The sequence below is a fragment of the Gadus morhua genome, chromosome 10 (assembly GCF_902167405.1).
Source record: "Gadus morhua chromosome 10, gadMor3.0, whole genome shotgun sequence".
Lineage (NCBI taxonomy): Eukaryota > Metazoa > Chordata > Actinopteri > Gadiformes > Gadidae > Gadus > Gadus morhua.
This window is the reverse complement of record NC_044057.1, coordinates 10,353,654-10,370,995: the sequence shown is the minus strand read 5'-3', so window position 1 is coordinate 10,370,995 and position 17,342 is coordinate 10,353,654. Positions and strand designations below refer to the sequence as shown.

General features: G+C 43.2%; 1 protein-coding gene across 1 annotated transcript in view; it reads right to left on the bottom strand.

Annotated features, from left to right (window-relative positions):
* Nucleotides 1-17,342, bottom strand: part of rnf103 (ring finger protein 103) — a 47,307-nt gene that overhangs the window by 18,229 nt on the left and 11,736 nt on the right. The gene's annotated exons all lie outside the window — the stretch shown is intronic.

The following is a 17,342-nucleotide window of genomic DNA, read 5'->3' as shown; positions in this document are numbered from 1 at the left end:
TCTCCCCCCCCCCCTCTCTCTCCCCCTCTCTCTCTCTCCCCCCCCTCTCTCTCTCTCTCTCTCTCTCTCTCTCTCTCTCTCTCTCTCTCTCTCTCTCTCTCTCTCTCTCTCTCTCTCTCTCTCTCTCTCTCTCTCCCCCCCCCCTCTCTCTCCCCCTCTCTCTCTCTCTCTCCCCCCCCCCCCCTCTCTCTCCCCCTCTCTCTCTCTCTCCCCCCTCTCTCTCTCTCTCTCTCTCTCTCTCCCCCCTCTCTCTCTCTCTCCCCCTCTCTCTCTCACTCACTCACTCACTCACTCACTCACTCTCTCATCTCTCTCACTCACTCTCTCATCTCTCTCTCTCTCCTGCAAGTCAGTAGGGTCTGAATGGTCAGTCTTTTGGTAAAGACTGCATGACCTCTGACCTGGGCAAAAGCAGATCTCTCTCTCTCTCTCTCCCCCCCCCCCCCCCCCCTCTCTCTCCCCCTCTCTCTCTCTCTCCCCCCCTCTCTCTCTCTCTCTCACCCTCTCTCTCCCTCTCTCTCTCTCTCACTCACTCACTCACTCACTCTCTCATCTCTCTCTCTCTCCTGCAAGTCAGTAGGGTCTGAATGGTCAGTCTTTTGGTAAAGACTGCATGACCTCTGACCTGGGCAAAAGCAGATCTCACTCTCTCTCTCTCTCTCTCGGCGCCGGGGCCATCTTGTGGCCTGGTTGCACAGTCCGGTAGGACTGGAACAACTCGAATAGTTGTAAGCAAAAGCAGATCTCTCTCTCCCCCCCCCCCTCTCTCTCTCTCTCTCTCTCCCCCTCTCTCTCTCTCACTCAGTCACTCAGTCACTCAGTCACTCACTCACTCACTCACTCATCTCTCTCTCCTGCAAGTCAGTAGGGTCTGAATGGTCAGTCTTTTGTTAAAACTGCATGACCTCTGACCTGGGCAATAGCAGATCTCTCTCGCTCTCTCTCCCCCTCACCCTAGCTCCCTCTTTCTCTCTCTCACTCACTCACTCACTCACTCACTTTGATACTCACTCACTCTCTCTCCTGCAAGTCAGTAGGGGATGAATGGTCAGTCTTTTGTTAAAATTGCATAACCTCTGACCTAAGCAAAAACAGATCTCTCTCTCTCTCTCTCTCTCTCTCCATCTCTCTCACTCACTCACTCACTCACTCACTCACTCACTCATCTCTCTCTCTCTCTCTCTCTCCTGCAAGTCGATAGGGGATAAATGGTCAGTCTTTTGTTAAGACTCGTGACCTCTGACCTTACAAAAGCAGATCTCTCTCTCCCCTCTCTCTCTCACTCACTCACTCACTCACTCACTCACTCACTCACTCATCTCTCTCTCCTGCAAGTCAGTAAGGTCTGAATGGTCAGTCTTTTGTTAAAACTGCATGACCTCTGACCTGGGCAATAGCAGATCGCTCTCTCTCCCCCTCACCCTAGCTCCCTCTTTCTCTCTCTCACTCACTCACTCACTCACTTTGATACTCACTCACTTTCTCTCTCTCTCTCTTCTGCAAATAGGTAGAGTCTGCAATGGTAAGTCTTTTGTTAAGACTGCATGATCTCTGACCTGGGACAAAAGCAGATCTCTCTCCCTCCCTCTCGCTCCATCTCTCTCTCTCTCTAGAGATATTTTCTCTCTCTCTCTCTCTCCAAGCACACACTTATTGAAGGCAACAAGTGTCATTTTTGACCTGGGTGTTTTGATAAGGCAATAGTAGCCTGCACAAAGGGACCCCCGGTGTGCTCTGTCTGTCTGTCTGTCTGTCTGTCTGTCTGTCTGTCTGTCTGTCTGTCTGTCTGTCTGTCTGTCTGTCTGTCGAAATATGTTCTCTCTCCATAAATATATTCCCTTAAAGATCCATCTGTTTCAAATGATAACAGTGTTTCGGCAGCTACTTATTCAGCCAATGGTGCAATTATAATAGTCACATTTCACTAGTCAATAGCTGGAAGTATTGGATTGTATATTTCATTCCAATATTTGAGGTATTTAGTTTGATTTTGATTTAAATATCAATATCTAGTTCATAACTACAGTTTCCGCACGTTCATTAAGTGCCCTCATCCTCATCCTCTACGAATCAATAAATGAATAGCAATAAGTTGAAATCCATCAGTGAAGCAATAGTTTCTGACGCATAATATTTTGGCTATAATTTTGTAGCTAATAGAATTCAACATCTATGGGAGAACAATATTTATGTATACATGTGATAAATCCGTAAATCCACTTTGTTTGTACAGACGTATTGCTTTTGGGCAACCAGGAAGGTTGTTCCCAATTTCAATATGGAATATTGAAAAGTAATTAACGTTGTACAATCTTGTAACTCCCAATTCCTCGCTCTTTCTCTCTGTCTGCTTGCCTGTCTAAAGCTAGGCCCTCCCTCACCCCTTAAATTCCTTCCCCATCCTTTAGTCCCTGTCTCCCACCCCCCCCCCCCCCCCCCATAAAGACCCCCCCCCTTCCCCAGAGAATAGAACGAACCCCCACCCATCCCACATCACCTCTCTCTATCTCTCTCTCTCTATGTCGCTATTTTTTAACAACAATGACTTCTATTTGTAGTTCCCCTTATCATCCAAGGATCTCATAGGGCTATCTGTGTACATATAAATTTACACAAAGCGCAGAAACAGAGTGTATTAAGAACACAAATTGCGGTTAAGTGGTAGCCTTATGCCATAAGGTACCACCATTTTCAGCCGGACAGATAGAACTCTGAGAAGTTTCTGTAGTCAGCTGATACGCATGTAGTTTGCACCGCAGCCATATTTGTAGTTCTTGGTAGTGAATCAACCCCCCCCTGTACCCTCCCTTCGATCCCCCTTCGTAGATCTCCCCGTCTCTTCCTCCCGCCTAAACCCCCTCTCGTAAATTCCCTCCCCACCCTTTTTTCCCTGTCTCCAACCCCCTCTCGTAAATTCCCTCCCCACCCTTTTTTCCCTGTCTCCCACCCCCCTCATAAAGACCCCCCCCCCCCCCCTTCCCCACAGAATAGCTTTGTCTTAAATGCCCCACTGGCGTCGTTTTGAGTACTTGTCGTTAACGATTGTTCATGGTTATGGGTGCGAGGTAAGGTCCTCCACTATCGGTCTCTGTGAAGATCGAGCCACAAAAGAACATTAACGAGAGTTCCAATCATTATTATCTTTAACTTCTCCCATTCTTCTGAACTTTCCTGAGGCCGGCACGGTCTGTGTTCCTAAGCAATAGCTCCATTGCGGACGGTCAGAGTAAATACCACCTATCTGATGATCCGCTAATAACATCCAAGACTGCATGATTACTTTTACATTCAAGTCTGTTGATATTTTGTTATTAAAAACGATGAATTATTAATCTACGAGTCCCTCCTAACCCTTTACACTCGTAAAAGTCCCCACCACCCCCCCTACAGGCCCAGTCTAACACCCTGTCCCCTCTTCCATCTCTCTCTCACTCCAACCCCGTCTTTCTCCGCGTCTCCTCCTCCACTGTCTTAATGAACCCCACCCCCCACCACCAATCTTCCTCCCTCTAAACCCTCATCATAAAGACCACCCCCCAGCCTCTCCCACGACACATCTCTCTCTCTGTCGCTACTTTTAACAACGATAACTTGTGTACATATAAATGTACACACAGCGCAGAGCCATAGTGTATTGAGAACACAAATTGCGGTTAAGTGGTAGCCTTATGTTATAAGGTACCACAATTTTCAGCCGGACAGATAGAACTCAAAGAAGTTTCTGTAGTCGGCTGATACGTATGTAGTATGCACCGCAGCCATATTTGTAGTTCTTGGTAGTGCCCCCTACTCGTTAACACGAGATTATTCCCAATTACATCTCAACATCTCCAAATGTACCACAAATATATAACTATTATGAGTCCCAACTAGACGACCCCCAGCTTTCCAAGTAGCCGATCTCTTGCATTCGTACTAAATTTGTTCTCTTTTCTCGTCAGGCCTTGGCAACCCGAGCAGTAATGGATGCCCGACATTCATCATTTTTAATCGTTAACATTACTACAAATATTCTCTTTTCTAATCAGGGAGTGGCAACACAACGATCAGTTGCCCACGATCAGCATTTTACTTCTGTGCATAAAATATTAATTCTCTTTTCTCTTTAGGAGGTGGCAACACAAGCAACACAAGGTGGCAACACAAGCATTATAGTTGCCAAACACTCATCTTTTTACTTCTCTGCATTGATCTTAATTCTTTCTCTCTCCAGGAAATGGCAGTATAAGAACGAATGCCAAACACGGACAGTAATTATTATTATTTTTTTCAGTTTGCTGAGCGCTTCTGTCTATTCAACATGCGTTTTGTGTAGCAAGACAGGTAGAGAACCAGGCTGGTTCAAATAGACACGGGGTTCAACTGCTAGAATAATATGTCTAATTAATAAATGGTGCACATGGTTTTAAACGGTCCCCAAGGAGGGAGTTAACTCAACTGCGGTAGACACAATTACAATACGTTTTTTGCGAATATTAAAATTACATGGGTTAAATTCTACTATAATCAGCTACTACATACGAATAGACTGAATAACACTGCGTGAGGTGTTCAAAGGTCAACTATTGCTTCCATTGGAGTGATTGCAATAGATATAATATCATACCACCAATATGCATGCAATATCTTGTATTCAACAATTAGGAATGCCGGATTCCAGAACCGAAAGAAGTCCCACAAAAGGACACCAACCCAGGGGTCTGGCATCAAACCAGATCCCTATACGACAGTTACACGGTGATCTTAAGATAGGAATAATTATCTAAACTCCGCATCATGAACGGTTAGCCTTTAAAGTTGTCCATAGCATGCATACCGCTCGTCCACAGAAGTCCGGGGATTAACCAGGCCTGGGAATTCTTATTAGAAGAGTTTTGGGATAACCTGCCTCATAGGAGAGCAGAAGAGTCCCCCCCAATAGAGGATCCTGAGGACAAGCGGTAGAAATGCATAGTTCAACAAACCTGACGAGGTCCAAAAATACCAAAATAAGAACGATTAAAATATATATTTCATTACAAACTATAAAAAACGTTACGGTAACAACAGAAGTATGATGCCTAATATTGAAATGCAGATTTTTAATATTAAGATATTTTTGATAATGTTCAAATTTAAGTTTTGTATGTTTGTATTTTCCCATGTGGTCTTGTCACCCTGTTATTCTGCAGGGTCGTTCAAAATCCTTTGAGGTTAGTGGAAATCAGTTCTCACTCTGTTCCTTTGTTGTCCTGTGTTGGTTTGGGCCCGTTATCCTTGATCCCCAGAGAAGCGCAGAGACGCAAGTGATAAGGAACGGCCAACCCCATATTTATGACATCTTAAGGAATGATGACTTAGATGACCATATGGTTAACAAAGGCTTTTGGTTTGTTGTGAGGCAGCTGTCCTCAGCAACACTTCTGAATGTGTAAGAACTCCTGGCCACTCAGCAGACCTCTCTGCGGACCCTTTAGAAAATGAATGGCTCCGCAGGAAGAAATCCCATCTGAGGTCTCAAATTGTTGAATAATATACTTATTTTTAGGTCTGTTGATGCATGTTGTGATGCATCTTCGTTCGTGCTTTTCTTACGAATGTGTATATTGAGATAAAAATAAAATGAAAATAAAAATAAGTAAAAATATAGAATGAAAACAAATGGTGGATTCATATACCATGTGTGAATGTCCTCTTGTGTGTGTCAGAGCCACCAAAATAATGGAGGTTACTCGACTGTTACATCGCGAGGGGATATTGAAAACATATCACATATAAAACTAAGACAATTAGAAAACGATTCATTATAATTAACTTGTAATAACATTTGCTTCACCCAATAACTTCTGAATTTTTCTTTTAGGTTCAGTTTTGTTTTGTTTTAGAATATCACCATATATTTAATGCCCAGATGTGCATAATTCGGATGACTCTTATTCTACCTAGTTTAGAAACTTTTAATTGCCCTGGCTCAAGATTCCCCCATAGACTTGGTGTCAGACGTTGGATTGTGGCGCTCCTTGGGAGCCTCCGGGCCACGCGTTAATCGACTAATCGTTCCTGCGGGTTCTGGGGTGGTGACGGTGGAGGTCAATGGGAGGCTCCGGGAGAATTCACAATAACAGGCTCCTTCGGGGAGAATTCAAGTGGGCCAGGATTAAAAGGTTGAATTAATGTATCGATTTGATGTTGACCAACAAAAAACTAGATAATTGTACATAGGAGTGAATCAAGTGTGGACAACATCAAATGCGAACAATACGTAGAATAAATGAAGATTAGGTCATCCAATATACATAGTTAGTGTAGGACAATCGGGTAGTATAATGAAGGTAACTGTTGGAACCAGATACGGTTACAAAGAAGTGATGTTGAACATACAAATTTTAACATTGTAATTTCCCTTTTTTCATCATTTTGGGTGTATAAGATAAGAAATGGGTTAGCAATACATCTGCTCGCCAGGGACAATATAGGCTCAATTTAGATTCAGAAGTAGTAGATTAACCTTTCAAATGCCACTGCTACTGCTGTAACGCTTTGATACGTCAGCGTCTCATAGTCTGATATTTATTTTTACTCTGATAAGTTACGGCGCATCTGACTCATGAAACATTTACGGTTTACTGCATTTAACTACAGCGTGGTCTCAAGACGGCTGCATAGACCCACAACTATCGACCTTTGGTTTTGTATGTACTGGTCTTCATATATCTTCATAATGGATTGGTTTAGGTACAGATGATTAAGGAAAGGAACTTCAACTTGGTTGCACTACACCGTTGTTAGGATTGGTTGATTCTAATGCGCATGGCTGAAGCAATGCGCAAGGAGGGATGTAGTGTGAATATTAAATCAAGGTTGAAGGTTGAAATCAGCTCAGAATAAGGAATGGGACACTCAAAACAAAAATTTTAAAATCCGCACAAGCACTAAATGGATCAATTATAATACAAACATGTTTGAAACGCATACAATTTTCAGGTCCTATGTTTCCAGAAGCAAGGTGAGTACAGTGTATCACTCTGACACAGCTAACTTTGCATCTAATGCTTACGGTTAGATTCATGCTTACACTTACATTTCTAGGGTCCCATAATGGACTTCCATTAGAACAATTAAAAATAGAATTATAGGAAATGTTTTTGAACAACTAACTGCTGTACATGAGTTTGTATTTCTACAATAGAAACAAAAGTTCCAGAACCAAATGCAGACACACCCGGAGCCGATAAACTGCCTCCGCCGAGCAAGGAGCAGTCACATGAGGAGATCAAATAACGGCAGGAGTTGAATTGGTTCTGTTTTGCTTGTCCACCATATAAAAATTATGTATATATATATTGTTTAGATAAATTACATGTATCATAATCAGCAACACTTCGTTCAGTTTAACAGATAAAGTTAAAAGGAATATGTATATATATGGAAATGTTATTGACAGAGCAAGGAGGGATAAATGCGATAGGCACAACGTGTTGTAGGCCAACTTTATCCCCAATAACACAGCTCTGGATGGGTTGCTGGCATAATTACAATCCCTCAGGTTAGAATTGGCAGAGAACTCCGGCATTAATGACCATTTCACAGGTTGGATGGAGAATATGTTTGGGAGGTGGAAAAGCATGATCCAGTAAGTGCCCGTTGCGGGAATAAATGCAGAGACCGTGTTAATTGTCACCGGCTGCCGTTGTATTCCCTGTGCACGAGGGCTACTGCATCTGCTGATCCCCACAGCAGTAGGCGCTACAGAAGCGCCAAGTGCCATTCAGGCTTACATGGGGATCAGATATGATCCGATGAAAGTGAATGATACATCACCTGAGAGGCCCGACCATATCCAGCTGTAATATGTAGAATAGTCAACACCTATACTATTCTAGTAGAAGTGCCTGTATATAAGATAATCAATATCCCGGATTTACTTGAATAACACATTTCTAACAACCATACAGGCTGTTTGTTATTGTATAGTGTTGCAAATGCAACCCGTTATTTCTGAATCGCTGCATTGATAATGGTACTGTTGATCTTTGAGACGGTTGTTTACAGACCACCTGTTGCTGACACGACGACGGAGAACCTGTGAGGAGGCTCCCATGGTGTAGGAGTAACCTCTCTGAGATGAGCCCTTGACAAGGAGGGACGAGTCTTGGGTTCATGAATTACAAACCCGACGGCGACAGTAAAAACAATGACTACAATAATAACATCGCCCAAAACCACCCACAGGAACCGGCACACCAATACACGAAGATCACTTGAACTCCCCAAATCCATGCCCAAACCACCCACATGAACCGGCGCACCAAAACACGAAGATCACCTGAATCCCCCAAATCCATGTTAGTTTATCAATCATTTTGAAATTTTAAAATTGTGTTATGACCACCAATTTTTACGTTACTTTTGCACCTGTTGAATATTTTATGACCTTGTTGCACATAACCAAAAAGTATTAGCTCAGGATTTCTATGGATAGTTTTGTTTGTGTGCTGTTTGGCCATGTGATTGTATGTTAACAAGACTTATGTTCATTGTTGTATTGTTAAATAATGACCTGTATTTCAAATAAGTCACACAACGTGAATGCCGTCTCAGTATTATGGGGACGCGTAGTGGTTTTTCCCTCTCTTCAAGAGGTCTTTCCGCGACGGTTGATGGTGTTGATGATTGATCCTACTTTGACTATGTTTTCGGTGTGGTAAATGGTGTTTATGATCTAAAATATTATTGTATGGTCATCTAAGATGACCAAGGAGGGACTGTTACGTATTTTAGGAACACAAGCTGTATTTCCCTCACTTAACCAATAGGGGGTAGGACCAAATATATAAGCCGTAAATACTACACATAGCCACAAGGGAAAAGCAGGACATTACTGAAGGCTGCAATAGATACTTTAGTCACAGAGGGCAGCATCACAGACCAGGCGAGGAAAACCGAGGATTACGTCACACCGGTTCCTCTCCAAGTCTTCCGGTCCTCGCTGAGTCCATAAAGAAGCCCACCTGGCCACGAAAACATTAGAGCTCTCTCGGCAGCGATTAGACATACGTGGGTTTGTGGCTAGGATCAGCTAGGAGAACACTCTCGCACGTGCTTAGAACACATCTTCAATCTCTCTTTACTTCAGAGCATCAGTTTACCATACCGAAAATACTTTATACAAATAAAGTCTCTTTAAAGCTATTCCTTTGGATTCGACCCCTCCTTCCATGAAGAAATACGTAATAACATATAAAATTTAACATTCAAAATGAATAAGAAAAACCTTGTTCAAGGAAGTGTAACATTCAACATCAATACAACCTCCAGCTTTCCTCGAGAGTGTCCGGTTTGTTTACATGATGTGGGCCCATCTGTCTGCGTCACACAAATACCCGGCGCATTTACTGACGCAAATGACGTTTAGAAATGTTCAGCGTAGTGTCCGAATTCTCGTTTGTTCGTTCCCTATGTAGTGCACTATATCATGAACACTATAGGGAATAGTGAGTGAGGGAATAGGGAACGATTTCGAACACGGCTCATGTACCACAGCTGTGACCTGGAAATGGTGCAGCGGGGTGTGATGTCATTTCGCCGTGCGAGCAGACCGGTAGGTTTCGAGCCCCTCCTCTCGCAGCAGTGAGTGAATACGGCAAGTCAGCGCTACATAGTATGTTTTCCACCTGTGCCAGTTAATTTCAATTACAATTTGCGGGGCTTTTTAAGTTGTAAAAATAGCTACCACAGCGCTGTTTAAAGGGACACTGTGTAAAAATTACTCCCATCTAGTGGTACAATTGTATATTGCATTCAAACTAATAGTGCTCGCTTGTTCAAAAACTACGGTGGGCAGTATGAGCCAAGAAGCTGTGTCATGACATCCAATACTACCTCATCGAGTCATTCGAGTGATGATGAGGTTCGTTATTTCAAACTGCATTGAATCATTAGTGTAAGCCAGTGATTTTCAACCTTTTTTGAGCCGCGGCACACTTTACATTTAAAAGATCCTGGGGCACACCACAAACCAAAATGAAACAAAATGACACTCTAACACAGTACATATAATACATATTGTAGTGGCGATTTGTCCTCAATAAAACAATAACTTTAAGATTAAGAAATCAAACAAAGCAACGTAATCAAAATAGCCACCGAGGCCCCAGGGGGGACGAATCTTACGCAGTGCAGGGGAAAGAGTCAACTGTCCAGTCCAGTCATGAATTTAGATTTCTGCAGGTTTATTTTCCGATCTTCCAAGCAAACAAAACAAATGTGCAACAGTGTGAACCAGCAGCCTCACTCCTTTGTCTCTCTCGAACAGCTGTTGTTCCGTTCCAAATCAGCTGTCCTCTGCCATCTCAGCCCTTACGGGAGCTTTTCAATTCATCCTGGAACGTGCATCTTCTCAGGGAATTTGTACAATAAATCCATAACAAATACCGAATATTGATTGTCTTATGTGTCCATATTATATCCATTATATTGACTGTGTATTCCCAAGACGCTCACAGTTGATTGGCGCGGCGCTGTACAGCGAACGTAAACAAACAACTAAGGTTAGCATTTCATCAAGTATTACTTTTCCTCCCGAGATCCCGCTAATGTTGTGTTATAAAGTAAATGGAAACAAGATATCTATTCTTCCTCCACCTCTCTCGCTTCTCTGCTTGGTGTCACTGACGCTTATAGTTTGCCTCCCTCGCTCCTGTAACGTCACGTACGTGGAAAAAAAACAACAAAGCTCTGAATTCTGATTTTTTGGCGACGATGATTCCTTCTCCTGTGGCGTGGCATAAGTATGGTCTTTCACAAAAATGCGGTGCATGTTCAAATTTGCCGGTAAAACTCGTCTCGCTAAACTAAGCTAAGCTCTGTTCCACAGTCACGCTGGCTCAGAGTGAAAACGCGTTTGCAATTCCTGTACCACGTATTGCTTTTTGTCCCTCTCGGCAGTTCATAGACCGGAAGAACATGGAAGCCTCCATGAAGCTTACCCGTCCTATGTAACTATATTGATATTAATATTAATTATTCTTCGCTCAGGAGGATAAGTGACATTCTTGGCAGAGATAAATTTACACCAATGAGGACTTATTTATGAATGAATACGTTGATTTGAGGTAATGAATTACTCCAAATATTACATAGTGTCCCTTTAAGAAAAAAAAGAAAAAAAAAATATTAAAAAAAATTAGCGCCTTTTTATCTGCAACTTGAGACAATCGACGATGGAATCCATCTATCGTCGATAGAATCGACTATCGGCCAATCCCTAATGGCCGATATATCAATATTTAAAATATATCGATATTTTTTCAAAAGCGATATGGAACGAGACCATATCGTCATCATCGTTATAATTTAATTTGCGTTGAAATTACAGCACATTTGTTCCAACTAACAGCAGTTTCGAACCGCGCCTGCCGCCTGCTATTTCTTAATTCTGCTTATATCTCTCCTCCCTCCTCCCCCTCCCCCCCCCCCCCCCCCCCCCCCCCCCATGTCACTTTTTCAAATCGCGAAACATGGAGTCCGCCGGCACTAGCGGCTCAGAGGAGCTTGTTTGCAAGCAAAAGACCAACGGCTCCATAGTATGGAAATGGTTTGGATATAAGGTGTCTGACGAATTACAAAATCACGTAATTTGTAAAGACTGCTTAAAAACTGTCGCAACCAAAGGGTTGAGTACGACAAACCTCTTCCATCAGCTGCAGCAGCACCACAAGGCGCAATATGAAGAATGCACAAAAATGCGTGCAGCGACCCAAAATGTTACGTATCTGTGACGCAGAACCCCGCATCAAATGTCTCATGAAGCTTTGTTTACAAATGCGGTATCATACGATCGCACAAGCCAAGAGGTGGCGGGATATCACTCGGTCGGTGGCATACCACATCGCTAAAGACATGGTGGCTATATCGACCGTAGAGAAGCCTGACTTCATTAAAATGGTTACTAAGCTGGATCCGAGATACACCTTGCCAAGTACTATTTTGTGAGAGAGGCCCTTCCAGCGATGTACAACAAAGTCAAAGACCGCCTAATTTCTCAGCTCGCAAAAGAAACAACCTACGCCCTCACCACAGATATGTGGTCGGTTGGACGTGCGAGCCGAATATGTGCGTTACGGTCATTACATCGCCGAGGTGCATGAGAAGTGCATGCCTGCAAACTAGCTATTTCCCGCAAGATTACACCGGGGAGCACATCGCTGAAGCCTTGCAAGAGACCGTTTCAAGCTGGGGTCTCAAGCCATCGGGACTGGTGGCAGTGACTACTGACAACGGGAACAACGTTGTCAAGGCTATCGAATTGGCGATGGAGGATGCAGTGCTTCGGACATCGACTGCATCTTGCTATTGGTCAGTGTATGAGAACGGTTAAATACATTCCGATTTGCATAATTTAAACACTGTTCAATCTCTCAACATTTTATACGGCAGTCCATAGGTTTATGGCAGCACATGATTTGAATTATTTTCACAAAAAAAAATATGGCCTTATAAGTATACTGTTACATATTCTTTATATTTACATGCCATATTTATCATTAACACTATAATAATAAATATAGAACGCTATATAATACATTTAGAATAAATTTAAGTTCAGAGGTTCTAATTTCTGTATCAGATTAAAAACTATGATTTATAATATCATACATATGGAATAAATTAAAGTTCATAGGTTCTCATTTCTGTATCAGATTAAAAACTATGACTTATAATATCATACATTAGACATTTATTTAAAATGTGCTTTGACTGTGTCAGGACACGCTATGGATGGCATCACCCGTGCCATTTCCATCTGCAAAAAAGTGGTAAGCGGCATCTCCTACAGTTGGAAGAGGAGAAGAGGCCTGGGTGAAGCGCAACAACAACTCGGTCTGCCATCTCATCAGCTGATCACTGAGTCAGCTACTCATTGGGGCTCAAGGTTGGGAGGGACCTGGAGCAAGAGAGGGCTCTTTCCAAAGTGCCATCTGCAGACAAGGGCCCTCATTTATCAAACAAACGTAGAAATGAGCGCAAATCTGAACGCATGGGGGGTTAGAGAGATCTTACGATAGGACCCACGTGAGATTCACGAAACTTTCGTATCACACCAATCCCAGCGTACGAAGGATCTTGGTGTTGATAAATACGGCGGCTGAGATCGATCGTAATTAACGTAACACGCCCATATAAAAGCACGTCTTCAGAAGTCTCGCCCCTAACTTTTACGACATGGAGAAACGTCAAACGGTAAAAAAAAAATAGAGGAATTTTTCCGAGACCGAAATGGAGACGCTCGGGTCACTGGTGGATGCGAACCGTCTGGTTTTGTTTGGTAGCCTAAAAGCTGGCATTAAAGGCCAGCAAAAGAATGCTATATGGAAGGAAATAACTGTTGCAGTGAATAGTGTTTCCAATTTTCGTCGGGCTAGGGAAGAGATTTGTTAATTAAATTATTTAAATAATAAATTAAATGTAACGTTTCTGTTATCCAGCTTAAAACATTTCACATATATGCTATTGTTTGCATTGCGTTAAAGTTATTTAATTCCGAATAAGGTGAAGAAAAAATGGTCCGACATGAAGCTCAGCACCAAAAAACGTGTTGCGGCTGTGAAGCGGGCCAAGCAAGAAATGGGAGGAGGCCGGTGCAGTGCGACTGCAGCGTAACTCACCGAGATGACTCTGACCATAGTGCGCCCTGATGTAGACGATGCCCAACGTTGCTATTTTGGAAAGTAAAAGAATTGTGCGTGCCCCCAGGCCATCGGGCTACCATGTTCAGGATTGACATTCTGGCATCGCAAATAATCTGAACATTAACTGAATGGTAGCTTTTGCGGTTGATGTACGCGTAATCATTAATAGATGGTTCATACGCACATGGGTACAATCAACCGCACCAATCACATTTGGAAACCTAGCAATAGCATAAAAATCCTGTTTGATTCCAGTTTGCTGATCGTTATCACATGGGAATTTAATATAACGTTCGGAGAGGGACATTATAGCTGCCAAAACTGCTGGCATGGTTCGGCTAATACTTGGCTGGGAAATAGCAGATCTGTCCCCGATCTCCCGCTGCAAGATCCCGGTGGCCAAAAACCCCAAGGTAGAGCAAACCTGCACAGACACAGGTATTGCATTTGATCGCCTAGTTTCTCGCCTTAACTGTGGCTCCAAAGCATTGCATAGCTCCATCAGGAGATGCCTTGGGAGACGAAAACGACTCAAGAGCCATTCATCGCTCTCCATAAAAAAATCGGCGCGGTCTCGAAAAACTCTCTCGTCTTAGACGTGCGTTGAGGTCCTCTAACAGAGCCAGATCTGCCATCGCTGAGACACGACCACCTATTTGGCAAAGCTCCTGTTAATATAGACAGCTGAATAAACATTTCACCCGTCACATTCTAATTATTTTCGTAGCAATACTGTTTTTAATTAGGCCTGACTTGATTGTAATTGTTTGAACGGCTGGGCTAATTCCAATTTATTTAGTAATTAATACAGATGTCCAACATGGGCTACTTGTGCTGCACTATTCATCATTGAAATACCCGTGTGTTGCGCCAAAAAAACTTGCGTACACGAGCTCAGACCTGACGTGAGATTTCATCGCAGCCTGCGCTCACGTTCAAATTGATAAATGCAAGAGCTGCTGCCTATTGACCAATGAGCTGTAAGATTGAACTACAGCATGGAGGAGAAGGGATTGTTAGGAGCTCTATATCTATATAATATAATATGATATAATAATTATAATATTATACATGGGTATTTATCAGTGGAGGCTTCTCCATTGAGGAGAGGAAGAATCTCCTTAACATTGTTGAGAATAAAAATGTAGATTGCCCAGACTACTGTAATGAATTAATGCCCTTAAATATGTCCTACTTTAACACCATCGAATATCTAATGTTTGTTTCCCTGGGTAAAGGGACATTAGCACCCCCTATCGCCTATTGACAATTACTTCAGGGAGGACGTTCCTCCCTTAGCCTCCATTGACTCCCATTCATTTCCCCAAAGTACTGGCGGCCGGTGAATAACATGGGTTTCAATGGGAGAGAGGAAAAAAGTCCTCCTCTGAGTGGGTGGGACCTTGAGTGGTCTGATTCGCGCAAATGTCTATTTGCTCTGCGCTATGAGCCAATAAGCAGGATCCCTGGCTGTTGAGAAGTGTTGCCAGATTGGGCAGGTTTCCCACCCAATTGGGCTACTTTTAAGCAACGTTAGGCTGGAAAAATTATCATTGGGCGGGAAATCTGCCAACGCTGTCGATAACAAACCCGCTCTGCATTACCAGACAGACGCAAGCGGAATCATCTGAACGATAACGAGATCCTAACATTTGTAAATGAAGTGCACGATGGAAACATTGGAAACAGCGGACATTGTTCATGTTTTATTGCACAAAGCATTCCGTTCCTTAAGATAATTCAGGAGCCAAGTTAGCGACCAAAGAAAAAGGTAGACCACTTCCCAAAATCGAGATAACCAAAAGTAATGCCAACATCTGTGTTGTGAGTGCTACATGGTTTACTAGGTACTCATGGCTTACTTGTAGCATTACTAGCAATCGACTGTATTGTTGGCCCTGTTTGCTAATGAACAATAGCAAATCTCCAACGTGGGCTGTTCATGGTTTCACTGATGTGGAAAATCTTGATAGCAAACGCCACGACAAGTGTCAAGATCACGTTGATGCTGCTATCCGACTTTCCTAGCTAGGCACGATGCCTATAGATCAGGTTGTAGATGAGGGTGTGCGGCTACAAATCCAACAGTACAATGCTAAAGTGTGTGGCAATAGGGAGGTGGTGAAACGTATGTTAGATGCAACAGCTTACCTGAGCATGCAAGAGTTGTCATTTAGGGGGCATGACGAAGGGGAAAATTACAGGGAGCTTTTGGAGGTGATTGCTCAGTATGACCGTGTTCTGGCAGAACATATGGAAAGCTCGACTGTCTTCACTGGCATGTCAATAACAATCCAAAATGATTTAATCGCAGCCATTCACAGTTCGATTAAAACAGAGATAAAAAAGGAACTTAACAGGACACCATTCTTTTCTTGGCAAATCGACGAGACCACAGACGTAAGCTGTCATTCAAAGCTGTCTGTCATCTTGCGCTATGTTGATGACTATGGTACCATTCAGGAACGCTTCCTAGGCTTTTTTGATGTGTCCGATGGTCGAGATGCTAAGTCATTGTTCGAATTCGTTCAGGCTGACTTGAATGGCCTGCAGGCTAAGGTGAGAGAAGTGGCTCCCTGTGCAACATTTGTCCACTGCTATGCACATCGCTTAAACCTAGTTTTAAGTCAGGGTGTTAAGGCCATTCCCCAAGCGAAGTACTTCTTTGCTCAATTGGGTGGCTTCACTTCTTTTTTCTCCAAGTCAAGCAAGAGGGTAGCTTTACTCGAGGAATTCAGGTGCGCTCGGCTGCCCCGGAACGCACCGACTCGCTGGAACTTCTCCCGAGTAGTGAATACGGTTGCTTCTAATTATGACGAACTACACGACATCTTCAAGAATATTATTGTGCGTCCAACGATGGATGACGAGACTATTCATTTGGCTGATGGTTTGAAGTGTAGGATGGAAGAGTTTGAATTTTGGTTTTTTCTCTTCACATTTGAGCAGTTGTTTGCACACACTGACGGGATCTTTGACATCTTACAGCACAAGTCAATGGAAATCGCTTTCTGCAAACGGCGCATAAAAAAAACTCCTACAAATAATTGACGAACTGAAAGTAGAGATTGTCTTCGACAAGATTTACACCAGGGCTGCCACTCAAACAGATGACCCTGATGTATCTCACAGGGCAAAAAGAAGGCTGCTAAATCCCCGTCAGGAATACAGAGCGCTTTATGATTCCATCCACGACAGCATGCTCACCCAAATCACCCACCGCTTCCAACACCGCGATCGTTTGTGCTTCTCTGAGCTTTTGGATGTGGTTAAATTCGAATCTCTGAAAGCCTAATTTCCCATGCAGGCACTGGCGAATTTGATGGAGACATATGGCCACTTCTTTGATGCAGACAAATTAAAAATTGAACTTCAAGTTTGTTTTAGCAATGCAGAGATAAATTCCACACGAAAACTTTGTGATGCGCTCGCCTTCAGGAAATCCAGCGGCCTTGATGGAGCGATGCCACAGTTGTACAAACTTATGTCTGTGTTTGCCACAATTGGTGCCACCTCTGCAGGAGCTGAGCGAAGTTTTTCCTGCCTGAAACGAATTAAAACGTGCACACGGAATGCGATGGGGCAGGAAAGGTTAACTAATCTGGGCCCAGTTTCCCGAAAGCGTCGTTAGCTTAAGTGGATCGTGAAGTGCGTCGTACGAGCATCGTACAG